General features: G+C 37.7%; 1 protein-coding gene and 1 long non-coding RNA gene across 2 annotated transcripts in view; both read right to left on the bottom strand.

Annotated features, from left to right (window-relative positions):
* Nucleotides 1–19,011, bottom strand: part of LOC107069441 (Histone gene-specific Epigenetic Repressor in late S phase) — a 71,172-nt gene that overhangs the window by 41,897 nt on the left and 10,264 nt on the right.
* LOC149033174 (uncharacterized) lies at nucleotides 13,293–14,692 on the bottom strand. Its single transcript, XR_016175841.1, has 2 exons — nucleotides 13,887–14,692; nucleotides 13,293–13,766 (listed from the first exon to the last, which is right to left on the bottom strand). It is a non-coding gene; the product is annotated as an uncharacterized LOC149033174 (long non-coding RNA).

Below are 19,011 nucleotides of genomic sequence, written 5' to 3'. Positions count from 1 at the left end.
GTAAACTCTAAGGATAGACAAGCTGATGCTACTAGTGGTATTTGGAGTTAATAAAATTATCGCACCGCGAACGATCTCTTAGAGGTACCCAAACCCTTAGGCCGCAAATCGTACGTTAAATTCTCGAGAGATTAGCTTGGATAGACAGAGACAGAGAGATAGGAGAGAGAGTTTCGGACGATCTTCTTGGGCGGGTTAGAGAATCGATGGAAGCTACACGCCAGTCTAGGAATTAGGACCGTCGGAAACCGTCAAGCCTGTAACTAATCAGGCCAGCTATTGCTCCATTTCCACGAAGCCCACGTCCTCGTATATAAGCACGGACTTGCACGTACATTATGTGTATTATGTGTACTATGCGCCACTCTATCTATATATACATATATACATATATATATATATATATGTATATATATATATATATATACGTATTCTAGCTATGGTATGTATGTATGGATGTAGGTATGTATATATCTAGGTTATCCACTGGATCTCAGCAATTCTGTGAGCAAGAGGAGTAGAAGGAAGAGGAGAAGAGAAGGGGGAAGGGAGGTATGCGAGCGACATCAAACGCGACCTCTAAAAAGGACCACGGAACACTAACTCGACGTCCGAAGCTAAATCCGTATTATTAGAAAGTTCGATGAATATATTTTCCCCCATATCCCTTCTTACTAGCTCCCCCCACTTCACCCCCACCATCTCTGCATCACCATTTTCTCGTTTCTTTTAATTATTTCGTGGTATATAAGAAAATTGTATTTATTCGTCTAATGTTTAAAGTTTCGTTTAAAACGAAAGAAGATAAACCATGGATAGAAATCTAATTGAATTTTTAATAATTTAAATAATTTAAAAAATAAAATGTTCATAGTTTTGATAAAAATTTGGAAAGTCCTAGTTGATCATATTGATTTCAAAAGGACACGTACATGCAAACACATACACACTTATTCGGAATGAAAGGTGCAACGAATAAAATAAACGAGGTGAAAATGATTCGTCGAGACGGTGAAAAATTGGTCTAAACCTTTTGAAAAATAAAAAGAATGAAAGAGAAAGAGAAAGAGGGAAAGAAAGCTTACAAATCGCGACTCGTCGGCGCACCCTAAGCGCGTCATTTTTTGTCGACGGAATTACGAGGGCTCGAATTTAATGAAAATTTAAACAGGTGCGTCCTCGAAGGACCTGTGCACCACGTCGTTCCTGCGTGAATAAGTGCATGCGTAAGTGAGTGAGTGAATATGTGAGTGAGTAAGTGCGTGCGTGCGTGCGTGCATGCATGCATGCGTGCGTGCGTGTTTTCTATGTACGTGAATATATAACGTTCCCACTGACGTCACCCAAAAAGGGAGTACTGAGTTCTCTTTCACCCTTATTTCTCTTCAAACCCCATGAAAAAGATACCGGATGATTTCACGAGGTGCCGCGACTACTCTCAGGACTTCCTATTACGTATTATAATACTACTACTACTATAACACACTGTAGTATTATACTACATTACTATTTTTGGTATAAGTCCTTTCGAGTCACGGCTCGTATTTAAAGACTCTTCGAGAGAGAAAACACAAATATTGTATATACACTATCTACCAAAAGTTTCAGATCAATCATTTGCTGATATATTACTCATAAAAAGTCTAATGCACCGATCAATGTTACAATGATTTAAACAAATTTAATTATATTTTTAAATAATTTCACATATGTCAATAAGTCATTGTATAATTGATACATTCAGTTTAGAACAATGCTGAAAAGTGGACTGTCCTATTGAAATATTTTTGGCAAGAAAAATTAATTATCAAGATTGACGGAATGTGGTCAGTATGTCATTAAAATTAAACATGCGATTTTGTTTTCCTTTTTTTTAACGAAAGGACAGTTTGATCAAAAATACTCATTCCTTAATAAAAAAAAAAAAAAAAATGTAACACATACAACTCATAAGTTTAACGTTGCCATATAAATTTACCTTGATTAATTTTAAAGGTATTCGTTTGTTCTTCATATAAATATTCTGTTTCTCGTAATCCACGTAACCGTTCTGAAACTTTTGATCGGTAGTGTATAAAGGTTGTCGAATACAAGAGAATATACACCGAGGATGAAAAACTTTCGACATCCTGTACACATATCTTTCCTACTTCCTTCTTCTCGTTATACACGATGATTATCCATATACGTACACACACACATACAGACATATATATGTGAGTTTATTATTTGAAACGTAAATGATGATTCACGCTTAACTATACTAGTCGTACACACTTCCTTCCTATCTCATTTTAAACATTTCAAAGATAATATCCTGGGAATTTGGTCGGCTCATTTCCTATCTTCTTCCGAACTATAAAAGCTTTCCTATCTAGCCTCCCATCCTCCCCCTTACTATTTCGATCCTTCTTTCTCGTTTTAACGATGATGATGATGATGACATAAGTAAACGTTTCACCGATCGAAATCTGATATGAAAGAACGAACGATATGTCACGGGGTGGTATTTAATACAACTTTAAATTTATTATCGTTAAGAAGAGGGAGATAGAAGAAGAAGAGAAAATGATGAAAAGCACCTATGATTATAGCGTACACACGAGGAGCTAGCCATTTTATTGATCGGCCGAACAAGCGCGGAAAAAAAATTGGCTCGAATTACGTAACGCGGTTGTCGATATCGCCACGGCCTTTCCCTCCCCCCTCCTCTTTCTCTATCTTTCTCTTTTACTTTTATACTCTTGGTCTCTTTATCTCTCTCTCTCTCTCTCTCTCTCTCTCTCTCTCTCTCTCTCTCTCTATATATATATATATATATATATATATATATATATATATATATATATATATATATCACTCCATCTATCTTCCTTGATAAAGGAATAAATGAGAAAGCGAGAATTCGAAAGGCAAGACTCGTGATTCCCGATCCTCCACCAACACATATAACGATCCTCAATTTAAACAACGAGATAGCTTCATCAGTTTCGATGAAGAAGAAAACTTAACACCTGCCAACACAGCTTAACTCGCGAAAAGAAAAAAAGAGAGTATTAATTATATTCAAGATTAATGAATTAATTATGAACGTTATTAGGATGAAAACCCTAAAGAAGAAATAAAAACAAATCTGTATTATTATTATTATTATGGTGTCAGAATAAACAACACGTATATGATCGGTATATCAATTTCGATGGTGTGAAAATATGATTGAGACGAGACATAAAAGAGGATTAAATTCGCACGAAAAAAATCTTTCATCTTTTGATCAGATCAAATAATTGAAAAGAGAGTGTTATATATATATATATATATAAAAAGCCCTATATATAGGGCTTGTGAATAGGGAAAAGGACACTTCTTCGTATTAACGCGATCGTCCTACCAGCATGATGTGATCTTCTTCGTGTAATGGTAGTGGTGGTGAAGGTGATGGTGATGGTATAGTAATGGTATAGAATCGTCGTACACGCGCGTTAGGGCGTAAGGTGTTCTTTCTCGTAACAATCCCACGGGTGAAAAGGTACCGTAGGGTTCCCCCTCTCCCTCTGTAACTTTTTTTTCTGTTCCTCCATTTAAAACTATCATTCTCCCTCTCCCGACGTAGTAGGAACGTGCTAGGAGGCGGCCGCGAAGGAGGAACACAACCTGGAAGGCCGGCTGCTACTATCCAAAGATACGACGAGAATGAACGAGGGAAAGGAGGAGAGGGAGGAGGAAGAACAAGAGGAGGTGGAGGAAGAAGAAGAAGAATAAGAAGAAGACGAGGACGAGAACGAGAACGTTTTCACCGTAGCATCTGCCAGTAAGTTGCTTATGTTGCGTTCTCTCTGCTACACAGCTGCCAAATAACACGACCGACGGTACCTTCCTTCCTACCTCTACCTTCCTTCCTTTTTCTTCTACTACTACTACTACTACTACTTTATCTACCTATCTCTCTTCATCTCATTTTCTTGCTCTCTTGCACTCTGGTTGGCCAACTCTTACCCACCCCACTCTCGATCCTTCTTCATTATTTCCACGGCTCGGCCCTATCCTTTATACTCGAAGGCTCCGATTCCTCTCCACCCCTCCTTTGTGTTAAAATCGACAAGCTGCCAAGAGAAAGAGAGAGAGAGAAAGAAAGAGTGAGAGAGTAGGCTCGACATCGCGTATTTTCTTTTTAAACGATATGCAACGTCTCTCTGTGCATAGCACGAGAAAAAGAGAGAATGTTCCACTGTTCCTTGTTCCAAGATCGTGTGAGTTTACATGTAAAGTATAAGTTATATATATATGTAGGTATGTGTGTGTATGTGCTACACGACGAGAGACGTTGGTTACACACGGTGGCGGTAAAAGGAGAGAGAGATTCTCTCTCTTTCTCTCACCCAGTCAGCAGCGCTCGTGCCCCGGGATAACAAAAGAGAGACTTTGAAGGCCCGCTTTTATGAGATCGCTCGCTTCTTTTCTCTCTTTTACTCACATTTTCTCTTTCTCTCTTACTCTTACTCTTCGACTCCTTATTCCACGTCTGTAGGACCGTAGATATCATAGTGATCGCTTTTTATTCCATGATTCAGCTACCTTCTCCCTTCCCTCTCCGTCTTACTACTCTTGTCTTCTTCCACCCTTCTTTGCTTCCTTTTGAATGGCGCCACCACACCACTTCTTCTTCTTCTTCATCTTCTTCTTCTTTTACTATCTCGCTTAAGGTATATCCGTGTCTCGTGGCCTAAGCTTAATCCACTGAAACCCCGCCTTGCTGATGCTTAAGCTAGGCCAACCAGTCACGGTGGTGTGTGGCGGATTGCACGCGAGCCAGCCAAGGAGAGAGTTATCCTTGCTAATCGGCCGTGCGTGTTATATACGCCCTCGGAATCAACCGTTTAATCGGATAACGATGCGCGTGCATCTCAACGAGCTAAACTACTACTACTACTACTCAATGGTGACAGAGAATCTAACTAGGGGATGGTCAAGTAGACCCTCCTATGATTTTTTTCTAATTTTACACAATTTTTGACTAACCATGAAAATATTCATTATGTCTTTAACACATTGAGCGCCACGTCAACCATCAGTGACTGATACTAGACTTTCCGTTTAGGCCGCGTCAGGTGCCGGTGCCTGACGTTCAACTATTTTTTCAATACAAAGTAAAGCCTGTGGTCTGACGGGAATTTCCTTAAGAATTCTCGTAGCGCTCAACGTATTAAACATGACGTATATATTCAGTCATTTGCTAAAAAAAAAACACGTGAATTGAAATTTCACATGGATATGTATTACTTTTGTTGTAGTAGTATGGTAATTTATGATACTGGTGCTTTGTGTGTCGATATCTATATCTTATCTTTAAAAAATATGGTCCAGGAGCTAATCAATGTAATTTGACCTAACACACTACACTGATCTTCATTTTAATATAGAATATAATAAAATTATTTCTTTTAAACATTATTAATTCTACTTGTCTCTTTCTTATTTACAATTAATATCGATCAAGCAAGATGTCAATAATCAGTTACGAAATTGTTTCCTATGAAGATAAAATAATAATTTATTCGATAATGCATCATCGATTGTCTACGTAAATATTTCTACGATAATTCACACGACCTATAATACAAATGCACTCTATTTTTGTTTAAATTATATTCACTACAAATTAACTTGTTAACGTTAAAATACGTTATTTTACGTATTTTATATATAATTAAACGAAAAAATATATATTTCATAGTCTTTTCATTTATTTTAAGCATAAATAATATTAAATAATAAATAATAAATGAATTAATATGTAAAAAAATAATTTAAAAAAGCTACGTAAATCAAAAGGAAATTCCCCGGTTAACTGGTTAATATTAAACTCTACTACTACTACTAATATAAAAAACTACTCTGTGGAAAAAAAAGAAAAGAAAAGAAAAAGAAAATTTATTAAGTTTACTACATAATAAATAAATAAAAAAGAGATTAGAAAAGAAAAAAAAGAAAGAAAAACATAATTTTCCCTGTCGAGATAAGATATAGATATCGACGATTTCAGGGCCACACAAAACGCCGCTACTATTTGCAGACTATTAAACTATTACCAACTAAAGTAATACGTTAATCTCTTTATGTGAAATGTCAATCCGCGTTTTTTTAACAAACGGCTGAATATTCTCATGGACTACTACAAAAAGTGTGCAAAATTTGAAAATAAAATCATACAGAGGATCTACCTAACTATCCCCCCCCTGGTAAGAAGAGATAAATCTCAACAGTTTAACTACCGTTACAGTAAATACTTCAAATATTTCTCGATAATGAGGGAAAGAAAGAGATGGAAGGAGGGGAAAACTATTTAAACGATCAATATAAGAAACTATACGATAATTGAAAATATGTGTATCGTCAACACATACTCGTAAACCTTTGTTAAGTAATTAACGTTCTCACATAGAAATACTTTTCTTCGATTAATTCGTCGAATATAATCGAATTCTATTAAATTCAATTGAATTAACGGAGACTACTTTTACCCCTTCTCCACCCCAATTTGTTTCATTGAATTTGTTATCCCATTCGAGACCCACTTGCACACCGTGTGTACAGTAGTTAGACTTAACTATTATTAATTATTTTGAGTAAAATATTCGCCGAAATAAAACTTTTTTTATATAAATAGTATCTTTAAAGTATCTGTAAAGTATAAAAAAAAATTTTGGTATTGTAAAATTGGCAATATAATAAAAAAAAAAAAAGAAAAAGAAATGGCTCCTAAGAACCGTGTTTGTAAAAAATCGTAGTCTCAAATTTCTTATGCTACATTTATTTTGTTATTTTTATTTTTATTTTTTTATGTACTATGTTATAAAAAAAAATAAAAAAAAAAAATAAAATATATTCGTACTTATATAAAAATGACATTTACGTATTTTAAATGGATAATATTCTTTTGGCGAATTCACGTAAGTAAGTAGAGGATGACGGTAAGGTCTGAGCAACGGACTTCCTAACGGAGTCGACGATTCTCTCTTTCTTTCTTTCTCTCTTTCTCTTTCTCTCTTCTCTCTCTTAGCGACTAAAGTCACGAAAAGAGAAAGAGAAAGAGAAAGAAAAGAGATATAGATCGATAGTTACGGTGCTCTAGGCAGGAAGACGAGACGACGCTAGGAGAAAGGAGAAAGGGAGTCGTAGAGGGGGAGGAAGGGAGGAGTAGGGTTAGGCAGAGAAAGGGATAGGGAAAAGGGACGGGAAAAAGATCGGAAAAAGGACGGAAACGGTGTACGCGCTTCGCAGCATACTTTTTCTATCCCGGTCTCTTCTAAACGCCCATTGTTACCACCACAGAAGTGAGTGGAGGACGGACGACTGGCCGACAGCTGTGCACACACAACTCGAAAGATCTGCCACGCACGTTTATATCTCTCTATATCGCGATGCAAGTAGTTATGGGAGGAGGGGGAGGGGGTAAGGGGTACAAGCGGGTGCCAGGGAGATGCATCGCGGTGGATTCTCTTCTCTTCTATTCAAACGAGACATGTGATGGCACGAAATCTAATGCAGATAGATAGATAGACATATAGATAGATAGAAATAGAGAAAGAGAATGAGAGGGAGAGAGAGAGAGGGAGAGAGAAATGGCAAGTCGCGTAATTAGTTGATCGACGTAATTAGTCGGCTGCTAATTCGATTGATTCTCGAAACGAGAAGAAGGATACGTAACTGCACATCCTGGTTGTATATAATAGTATATATATATATATATATATATACTATTGGTAGCCTTGAAAGATAAATGAGCTTGCAGGTACCGAAACAACCTATCGATCTTCCCTCAGTACTTCCCTTTCAATGAACATCCTTGACGCACAGTGGTCGGTCAGCCAGTCAGTCAGTCAGTCAGTTAGTTAGTCAGTACCCGAGTAAAGTCTCCTCGTCCGTCCCATTTATCGTGCGACAAACGGATGATAAATGACACCCTCCAAAGTCCGTTTATAGACCCTTTACAGTATAACGCGGTTCAATACCAACCAAACCAATTTCGCAATGGCGCGAACGTCGTGCGTTCGTCAAAACGTTCTTGTTGAGAGTCCGTACACCCACCCCACTCTCCACCCTCATCCCCACCCCTTCTCTTCTATCCGTTTGTCCGTTCATTCGTTCATCCGTCCACATCGTACGTTTCTTCGTCCACCTACCTGTTGCTTAATCTCGAAAACAGATTTTCTCTCTCTCTCTCTCTCTCTCTCTCTTTATCCTTTGACGAAATGAAAAATATCCTTTTACAAAAAAGTAAAATAGCAATTTTTACGGGTTAAAAATTCGGTATCGAAAATATAGGTAGGTGGTGAGTGGCAAAGGGGTGGAGGAAAAAAACGAAATACTATATATATGTATATCATAAAGTGGAACAACGAAGTTCTCGCAGTGAACGCGTCCTCGTCTCAAAGTGGAAACCTTACTGGACGAGTAATACCTACATATATACATACATACATACATACATATATATACTCCTGCTACTCTACCAACCAACCGGACTATTTTTTCAACGGTGTACGAGAGCGTGCGAAGCGTGCGCGCGCGTTAGCTCAGCCAATTCTCTCTCTTTCTCTCTCTTTCTCTTTTTCTACGGTAGTCGAGCAAGCGACCACCTGAACGCGAAGGATAAAAAGAGAGAGAAAAAGAGAGAGAGAGAGAGAAAGAACACACTGTGAACCTCCTTCAGCTTTTTTAAACGACAGCATCGTGCCCGTTGGACCAGAACGTGCTATATCAGAAGGCCGGATCGCCTTTTGAAAGAAAGAGAGAGAGAGAGGGAGAAAGAGAGAGTATAGCAGACTTTTCCAACGTCTCTCCTGCGAGAGGGATCTCCCGAGATTCTCGCCGATCGCAAGCGCGGTGGCTGTATTACGTTACTCCGAGCATAAATTTTCAACTCCGGATCAGGACCTTTATTCTCTCTCTCTCTCTCTCTCTCTCTCTCTCTCTCGCGCACACGTTCTCTCATACATGCTCTCTTATAGGCTCTTATGCTCTCTCACGTGCGTTCTAATTACAAGCACCTTATAAATGATGAAAACGATTTGCACAAAAATAAAAAGAAAAAGAGAGAGAGAAAATTGAAGAAGAAGAAAAAACAAAAAGGAGGAAAAAAAATTAAATAGAAAATAAATCGAAAGATTTTTAAACAAAGAACGTAATGAAAAAAAAGTGAAAAAGAAAAAAAAATGGGGGGGGGGGAATGATTAAACGACGACAACGACGACGACGACGACGACGATGAGAAAATGTTTAACGCTCCAGAAAATTGCAAAAAAAGCTATTCGAAGGGAGGGAGGAGAAAGGGGAAGAAAAAAATAAAAGATTCGTCGTGATCTGGCAAGGATTTTCCTACCCGGGCCACCTTGTTCCTTCCGTTTTCTAATCCTCGAGGATGTATGCTTAAATGGGACGATGGAAGTGACGGTAAAGGTATGGCTATGAGGGATGAAGAGAAGGGAGGGATGAGGAGAGGGGTAAACAGGCGACACAGGGCTGCTAGCATTCGTGTGTTGTTGTTCGGGGTCCCTACGATCGCAGTAGACATCTGCTCGGATTATTTTTTCCTTTTTCCTTAACATCCTTTAGGTTCCCTTCCGGTGCACACCCGTCGTCGTCGTCGTCTTCCTCTGCTTCTTCTTCCTCCTCCTCCTCCTCCTCCTCCTACTCCTCCTACTCCTTTTTCTCTTCCTCCTCCTCATCACCGTCGTCATGGTAGTCTCTCTACGAAAGTGGATCTTCCTCTACAAGCCTAATTTCGAGGGACGAAGTGCACTCTCATGCACACATTCACACACTCTCACACACTCTCAAACACTCTCTGTCTCTTTTCATTCGCTGACTTATTTCTAGCATCGATACGTGGCCACATACGCATTCAATCCCACTCCTCAGTCAAATACTACACTAAACTATCTACGAGTTTAACTTTTATTGTATTTTCGAACGCTAATTCATTTTTATTAATGAATTCTCACCATCAGTGATTTGTCTTTTAAAATGGAGTCAACTTGTGCAAGATAGAAATGAGATGGATGAAAATTTTCTAAAAAATCATTTCTCAGGAGGATATACCATGAAATAGAGTAATATTACTACAGTTATAGATGTAACGTAATTAATTATTAGATGAGTACTCTATCTATTTTAATCGGAAGATATCACCGTATCCAATCCTCTAAATATTATCTCTTGATCTTATCTCTTCTTCGTTATCAAATAAATTGTGCTTTCTTTGATTTATTCCATTTCCTAAATACTAAATCCATATTTTATATATATATATATAAAGAAAAGCATGTCAGTTTTAGAGTGCTTTTCTTTAATATGTTTCACATTTAGTATTTATATTATATATAACATTAAAAAAAGGTCACAGCTAGTGATATAGGTGTATATATATATAACGATAGGAAAGAGTGGGAGGATAGGTAATGTGAGGAAAATCTTCTACAAAGAATAATAGATTAATTTGAAAGAAAATAAAGGCTAATTGTAAAATATATGCTAACTTAAAATGTTGTTTCTTATTTTGTTACAGAAAAACGCAGCTTGGTTTTTATTTCAAAAGCCAATTTTTATCAAAGATCCAAAAACAAATTAAAAATTCATTGTATATATATGCATACACATGTTAACCCTTAACACTCTTACATATGTCAAATTTAACTCCCAACATTATACAAAATACAATTTCTAAAATAATTTAATACATTTAAATTAAATTATAAAATTATAGATTGCAAAAGCTTAAGATAAAATAAAAGGAGTGGGGGAAGACTGATGAAATAATATCATAGCGTGAGATCGATTTGAAATCGAAACTGAAATCAAAACGCACGCGACAGATGCGATATATCGAACGGGAAAAAGATACTGGTCGCATAAAGGTCAAACGACGGGATTGCCGGTCTCGCAGCCGGCAACAAAAGTCACGCCATTTCCTCGATGACGTACGAGCGGCAGCATGAGAGGAGACGACGAGACGAATGATGCGTCTACGTGCATACACATACTCATATACATACGATGACTAAAGAGAAAGAGAGAAAGAAAATGAAAACGAGACTTGCACACGCCTACGTGCACGCACGACTAACAGCACACGTTTCGTGAAAAAGGATAGAAAGACACCCACGCGTCTATCTTCTTTAGCATGTGGGTGTATGTGTGGATGTATGTGGACACGCGCATTAGTGGTTGGTTGTCGACGTCGTGTGCGGGTGCGGGTGCGTGTGTATCCAACTCGAAAGAGATCCTAAACGCCCACTTGGGCCATCCTCGTTGACTCCCTTCGTCTAAAGAAACTGCGTCGTTCACGCCGATGTAAACCAACGTAACTTCGTCTTGAAGGATATTAAATTGGTGACAACACACGACTCAAGTTAAAAAAAAGAAAAAAACGTAAGAAAATTTCTTCATTGACCAAAAAACAGTTCACGTTATTATTTTTTTGTATTGAAGCAAAGAAAAACAAAAAATATATTACTTTCCTATTGAAATTTTCCGGAAAAATAATGTAGGAACACTAAAGGGGATTTTCACTATCACTACTACTAATACTAATACTACTTTGAAGATTTATAGGTTGCTTCAGGGTTTGTTCGCTCCTCTAGAAAGTGTCTTTCACCGCGAACTGGACGTCGTAACCTCGGATATTGAATCCTCGAACAGAAACGAAGCCGATGGCGATTGGACGTTACTGTCGGTTCACGTGGAGCCCGCCAGCAAATTTAAACGATCGATCTGATCGCAAGGTAGATGACGCGTATCCAAACCCTAGCCAACGTGTAATATGTTATACCATATGTAACATAATATATATATATAAGTGTAGATATTTAGATAGGTATAGCCTAGATTCGATTGTTTTCTTATCGAGAAGGCCTATAAAAAAAGAAAGATAGTAACTTAAGAGAGAAAGAGAGAGAAAAAAACACATCACCAAGAAGGCGTTGCTAACTTTTTTTATAGGTATTTTTTAATCACCCCTATATTTTAGTCGCCCCTCCCCTTTTTCCCTTCTACTTTCTTCTTGTTTCCCCACAATTCGAGTTGAAACTTCGATCCTTAAGTTTTTTAATTCCGAAGTTCGTGCGTGACCTCGGTAGAGTGAACACGCGGGAGAGTACAAAAGAAAGAAAGAGAGAAAGAGAGAGAGAGAGAATAGGATACGTTCACGGAAGTCGAGTTGAGTCGAGTCTCGTTCGTGACATCAAACGAAAGTAACACGCCATCGAGAGAAACGAAAATCGCAGCAGCTCGTTACCTTATACGCGAGAGCGCGGGATCGTCGCAAATTCAGCCACGGTAACCATTTATTTATAGTGTCCGATGAGTAACACGTGTTGTACCGTAGTCTTTTCAATAACCCACAAAACCTGCAACAGTCTCGAAGTTTTCCTCTAACGCCAACATTCCCAGGATAGCAGGAATAAAAAAAAAAGCAAAATATATAAATATATTGCAGTACTTAGGCCTGACGTCGTTGATAAGTATACAAAAGATTTCGTCGTAGCTTGCAACTATCGGATTACTAATAGAACACTTGCATAAATACACTTTAACGCGTGTTCTCGTAAAAATACTAACTTAAAAAAATTTGAAAACGATTTTGAATCCAAATAATAATCCAATTCTAATTGTAAGAATAAAATTGTTTGTCTTACAAAAAAATTGTATATAATCGAGATGATATTTACTTATGATTTAATTCTCCGAAACGGAAGAATGAATGCGTTTGTCGCAAAAGAATAACGCCATCCTCACCTCTTTCCTCTTTGGCCATTCTCCGTTCCGGCGATTCCGTAACGGGCCTCTGCCGGTCGTAAAGCACGCCAAGTGCGTCGATAATTCCGTTGCCGTGCGAAAGAAAGGACGAGGATACCTGGTCAGCTTGGACATAGCCCTTACCCTCCCCCCTTATTCCCCTCTTCCAATCCTCGTCTTCTCTCCCCTCCTTCTACCTGTCTCTCACTCTGTCTTTCAAAACGCGCTAATGGCGGCGGCTCTTGAATGAAACTTTCGACGACGACGAACGTGCCTCGACGAACTCTCGAATGTTGACGTTGTTAACAAGCTTGCTAGCTAGTAGCTAGGCTTACTAGCTATCCTTTTGTAACTTTCCTTCATTTTTTTTCTTGGGTTTCTTTCTTCCCTTCCTTAATTTTTACATACTTATTACAAATGTTACGAGAATAACGAAGAAATATTGCATTGAACGATTTTCTTGAAATTGCTCTATAAAACACGACGCACTCTTTCGATCTTCTTCTTTTTCTTCTTCTTCTTCTTCTTCTTCTTCTTTTTCTTCTTCTTCTTCTTCTTCTTCTAAAGTAAACACAGACGAGACAAAAACTGAAATAAAGAAAGAGAAAACTTTCTCTAGTAACCGAACAATTTGCCGAACTGCGCGTGTGCACAAGTTGTTCCGTTGTATTTCTAAATAAAGTCTAATAAAACACACGTTGTACGACCAATTTTCACGAAAATAGGTAAATAACAGTTAATGAATTGAAAAAAAAACATTATCGAGAGTAAGGAGAGAACTACGAGAAAAATATAAGACGCAAATCCGTTGGCGGTAATAATTTAGTCCGAGAGGAACACGTGAATAGCCGTATGAAGGTTCGTGCGCACTTTCACGCATCGCAATAGGTTGAGAACCACTGAAGGAGCGCGGCTCTGTTGCGTCGCAGCAAAACTCACCGGGCCTGGTGGTGGCTCTGCTAGTATAGTCTCTACGTCAGAAGAAAAACGCGCGCGAGCGCACGCATATACACATGATATATACAAACATACGCACCATACACACATATATATGTATATGCATACACACACACACACACAAAAAGACTTACAAATTTTCCTTAAGCCCCCCCCTTGAGAGCGCACACTACGAGAGTCTACGAGTATCTAGTCTCTTAGAGTCATGTGTAGTAAGTAAGAACCATATTATGAAGCGCGCAAGCGCATGTTGTGTTTGTGTGTGCGCGCGCGACACGATGTTACGACGTGCAGCGTCGGCGTCGTAGCAATAAGAGGAAGAAGAGCGCAGAATAGACGAAAAACACCAACAACAACGTCAACATCGTCATCGTCATCGTCATCGTCATCGTCATTCTCATCTTCATCCTCGTCTCTTCGTCATCGTTGTTGATCGCGTTGTATCATTTCGTTCACATTCGTATTCAAGTTTTGCTTGCTCGCAAAGATTATATATATATATATACGCACACGCCCTTGAGCAAAATTATATTCCGAATCGGAGAAAGACGAGGAGGAGAATAAAGGGGGGAAAAAGGAAGATAGTTGGTGATGTTAGTGGTGGTATCTAAGGGAAGAAGCGACACATTTCTTCTATTACGTGTCTTCATTTTTCTTTGCATTTTCATTTGGATAATATTATGTTATATATCATTCGAATAATTATTCTCCCATCTCCCATTATCTAATTTCCTTAAAACAATATTTTTATTAACATGCAGCACCACTCTAACATATATCATTTATTTTGTCTATATCTTATGAAAAAAGTAAGTAAGTAAATACTATGATAATAGATTATTTTAGTTCACAACAAGGAAACGTTAATAAGCGCGAAAGGATACGAAGAATATATGAAATAAAATAGATAATATGTTAGCGGGAAAAATACAAACGTCAGCTGACTCACCCTACCCGCGGGCTTAGCAAAAGAAGAAGAAGAAGAAGAAGATACCGCGCGTTAAAACTACGCACGTGAGAATCCTTCTCACATATATACATATATAACTTTCTGTCGATCATTTTAACGTGAACGACAGTGAATATTAAAAGAACGGAATTTTACAACCGTCCAACGCGAAACAATTTTTACGGCGTCGTATTGCATAACTCAATGAGAAGAGAAAGAGAGAGAGAGAGAAAAATAAAATGAGAGAAGAAGAAGAAGAGTGAGTTAGAGAGAGAGAGAGAGAGAAAGAGATATATATTTCAAGCAAGACGTAGAAAATACGACGCAAACTATAGCCGAGCGAAAGAAACAACACGCGCGCTGCTGATGTTCCCAAACGATAATCTCGAATTATCGTATAAGAGGAGGAAAGAGATGATTCGAGATATCGCCCGCCACTTTCGAATCGGACGGATTCGAGGAACTCCGATCGGTCCCGAGGTTCTCTCCTCTTTCCTCTCACTCTCTCTCTCTCTCTCTCTCTCTCTCTTCTTCTTCTTTCTTCCCCTGCGTGTGGCACGGGTTGTATGGACACGCGCAAACTCACGCTTCGTGTTATGTAATCCCGATAAAGCAAAAATCGTTTGACGCGCGCGAGTTGCGATGTGAAATTCAGTCCTTGGCTTTTATTTCTTTTTTTTTTTTTTCAACGAGTAAACAACCAATGAAACGACGCAAAACATAAGCTCCCAAAAACGAATTCTTTTTTAACGAAGAACGAATTTCAAAGAGAAAAAGAACAAAAATAAATGATACGAAGGATTGCGGTAAACGGTTTCTCACGCAACCTTCCAAACGTGAGTTCGACCTCTCCTCTCTCTCTCTCTCTCTCTCTCTCTCCCTCTCCTCCCTTTCTCTCTTCATTCGAAAATACGATCCCGTTTTATTATCGCACGAGCGAACGGAATACCTTCGAACGTTCATCGACAATTTTGCACTCCATACGACGGACGACGACACGATACGACGTTTCGTGTGCTTATGTGGTGTGTTAAACACGCACACACACACGCAGTCAGCAGCACAAGAAGACATACAAACATACAGATACAGATACAGATACAGAGAAACGCACAACACACATCGACCTACCAACTACCTTCTTCTCCCTCTGCCCCCTCCTCTTACCCTCTCTCTCTCTCTCTCTCTCTCAGTCTTTCATTCCGTCTCTCTTGCTCTCCCTCTCTCTTTCGCTCTTTCTCGTGACGTTTCGACGAGCTTACTACGCGTTACACGAACGGTAAAGGAGCCCGTTCGCGATCGATAATACCGGGTGACCACTTCGAGCACGTGTCAGCTCGCGAACCGGTCGAAAGAAACGAAGAAGAGAATCTACTAGAAATATTTGTTCTGTTAGCTATATTTCCTATTCTCTATATCTTGTTCGTGTCTGCTATCGAGAAATGACGACACAGTAAATCATTTTCAAGGAAAAAAGAAAAAAAGAAAAAAAAAAATAGACAAATTCTGATAACGCGAGAGAGAGAGATGACGACATTGGCGGCGTGACGCGAACTATATTCGATTAAAGTATGCGAAATTCTCGTTTTAAACGAGAGTTACTACATCGACGACCAGAAAAAAAAAAATTCGAGATTTTATCGACACAAATTATTTCCATCACGTGCGTAAGATCAATTTTCATCGATTGTAAAATCGTGTGATCGTAAATATATAAAAGATATATGTTAATACACGTTAATGTAGTAAATAACATTTCGAGAATATGGTTTTTGCCGAAAAGTACAGATCAACTACGCAATATTCTTTCACGATCGTTTTATTCGCAGTCTGCAACTTTGCTTTCTAGCTACCATCCCTCCCTCCCTCTCTCACTCTTCGTTCATCCCTTTTCAACCCTTAACGAAAAAGCCGATAGGTGAACGCGAGCTACGTTCGTTTTATTGCACCGCCTCTCTCGCTCTCTCTCTCTCTCTCTTCTCTCTATTTGGAACCGTTCGTGTATAACCGTCGAATAAACTCGATAAACTCGAGTTGAAACCAACCGACTGGTAGCATCGGAGTCGCGTACAGGGATATCTAGGCCGTATTATGGATCTCTACGTGTGAATAGTTCGCTCGCATGTGAAACTTTGTCCCGTTCAAGATACCTCTCATACTCCTCCTTCCATTTCCATCACGAAAAATACGATTTATTATTTTTTTATACCCCTATCTCCCTAAACATGACTTTTATATCTACGATCATCCTTACTACATGTATATTAACCATAAGGTTACCTTTGGTTTTTATTCGAACAATTATTGAAAGAAAATTATTGCTGCCTTGACCGTAAACAATCCTCGAGAATTCGTATCAAATACATGCTTTTCATTTTTCTTTTTGAATAAAAAGAAATAAACAAATAAAATAAAATATGTTTCAATTGGAATTACTGGTTTGAGAATGGGCGCGCAGAGAAAGAGCGCGAAAGCGATAATATATCATTAGTTGTAATTGATTTCATGTGTATTTGTGTATTGTATGGAATTTAGATTTGTACTCACCCGCCAGAATCATGTCGTCTTTTTCTCGTCTTAACAGGCAATCCAAAAATATATCGAACGTATAATATATATCATAAGTTTATATAAAATTGTACGTTTAATGCGCTATGCAATAATCAACTTGTGTGTGTGTATATATTTACACCAAGGGCACACTATGTGATATATATCAAAAGAAGAATAAATGTCTCTTCTTCTTTTTCTTCTTCTTCTTCTTTTTCTATTCTTAATTTTTATTTCCTTCGGCACTTTCGAATTTTCTAGGACCACCCCTATCGTCTTTATTTCTTTCTTTTTTTTTTTTTACTTTCTTTCTCTCTTTCTCGTTTCGTTTGGTCCCAAAAACGTCGGTAAAACTTAAATCACAGCTGCAACCCTTTATCCTCGACTTCTTTCTCACTTTGAACTTTCATTGATTTTCTCCTTCCTTTCTTCCTTTTATTATTTCTTCCTTTTTTCCAATTCCTTTTCTCGTAGATCTTCACAAGATGACGATGACGATGATCATCAACCACCACTCACTATGATCTCGAAGACGTTCTTCCTTGAGATTATTCCTAAATCGTGATACATGATAAAGATAAAAATGATGAAGAAAATAAAATGACCGATGAAATCTCTCACATCAGTTTTATTTATTATTTTCTTCCTTATTTTATCTTATTATTCGAAATTATCACGAAGAACGACGAGGGCGATTTTAAGACACGAGAGACCAAAAATTATTTCAAACAACTACTTGTTTTTTGCATCCACAAAATAAAATATATGCAAACTTTGTATCATAGGATAATTGGACAGGTAAAAAAAATCAGAACATATTGTTTTGATCCTTATTTAAAACTACTCTCTAGCAACGTTGTTTTTTTTTGTGCTCGATACACCATGTGATACTAAACATATATTTATATATATATATATATATATACACTTATTAGCTATTGGTTTACATCTTACCGAAAGAAAAGAATTTTCAAAAGAATAATTAGCATTAGGGAAGGAGGGATCGTTCATACGATAGGAAACAATGTAACCTGAAAAGGTAACTAATTTGTTAATAAACGAAATTTTTGTGAAAAAACGATCGATTTAAATCCCTCATAGTTTGTGTTGCAACTCTTCGAACAACTTTATCTACAATTTGTTCGATAACTTTATTACGAGAGTTTCGTTGAAAATAAACATTGACAATTAATTCGAGATGCCTTAAAAATATATTCAATTCATTTAATATCAAAAATATTATAAATTCCCTAATAGCACAAAATATTGAAAAATATTGAATACATGTGTATTTAATAGTAAAAAGAGATTTAATGTTTTTTTAATATTAAATACACATGTATTCAATATTTTTCAATATTTTGTGCTACTAGGGTTACTTTATTATACTTTACGATATATATGACGAACTATAACTATACTCGAATATTTTTTTATTTTCCAATATCGATTAAAAAATTGATCGTGATTCGTCATACAAAGATTTCTAAACGATCTGCAACATCGTTCTGCAATCGTTTCTTGACGATGTTCACCCTCTTGACAACTTTTTGAACCCTTCTTCTCTATCTTCAAATAGGAACAAGCGAGGGAGAACGTTTGTAAAATGAAGGATGGAAAGAGCAAGAGCAAGAGCAAGAGCAAGAGTAAGAGAGAGAACTACAACGCTTTTGTACGAGGATACTCAAAAGTTACGCGGGTCTTAAAAGCGACGCTAGAGGGTTCGATCGTTTGAAGGGATAGAATATGCACGTAGTATG

Source organism: Polistes dominula, unplaced genomic scaffold (assembly GCF_049000335.1).
Source record: "Polistes dominula isolate Pdom_NZ unplaced genomic scaffold, Pdom_raw_medaka contig_15, whole genome shotgun sequence".
Classification (NCBI taxonomy): Eukaryota; Metazoa; Arthropoda; class Insecta; order Hymenoptera; family Vespidae; genus Polistes; species Polistes dominula.
The sequence above is the reverse complement of the archived record's forward strand: the minus strand, read 5'-3'. Positions and strand labels throughout refer to the sequence as shown.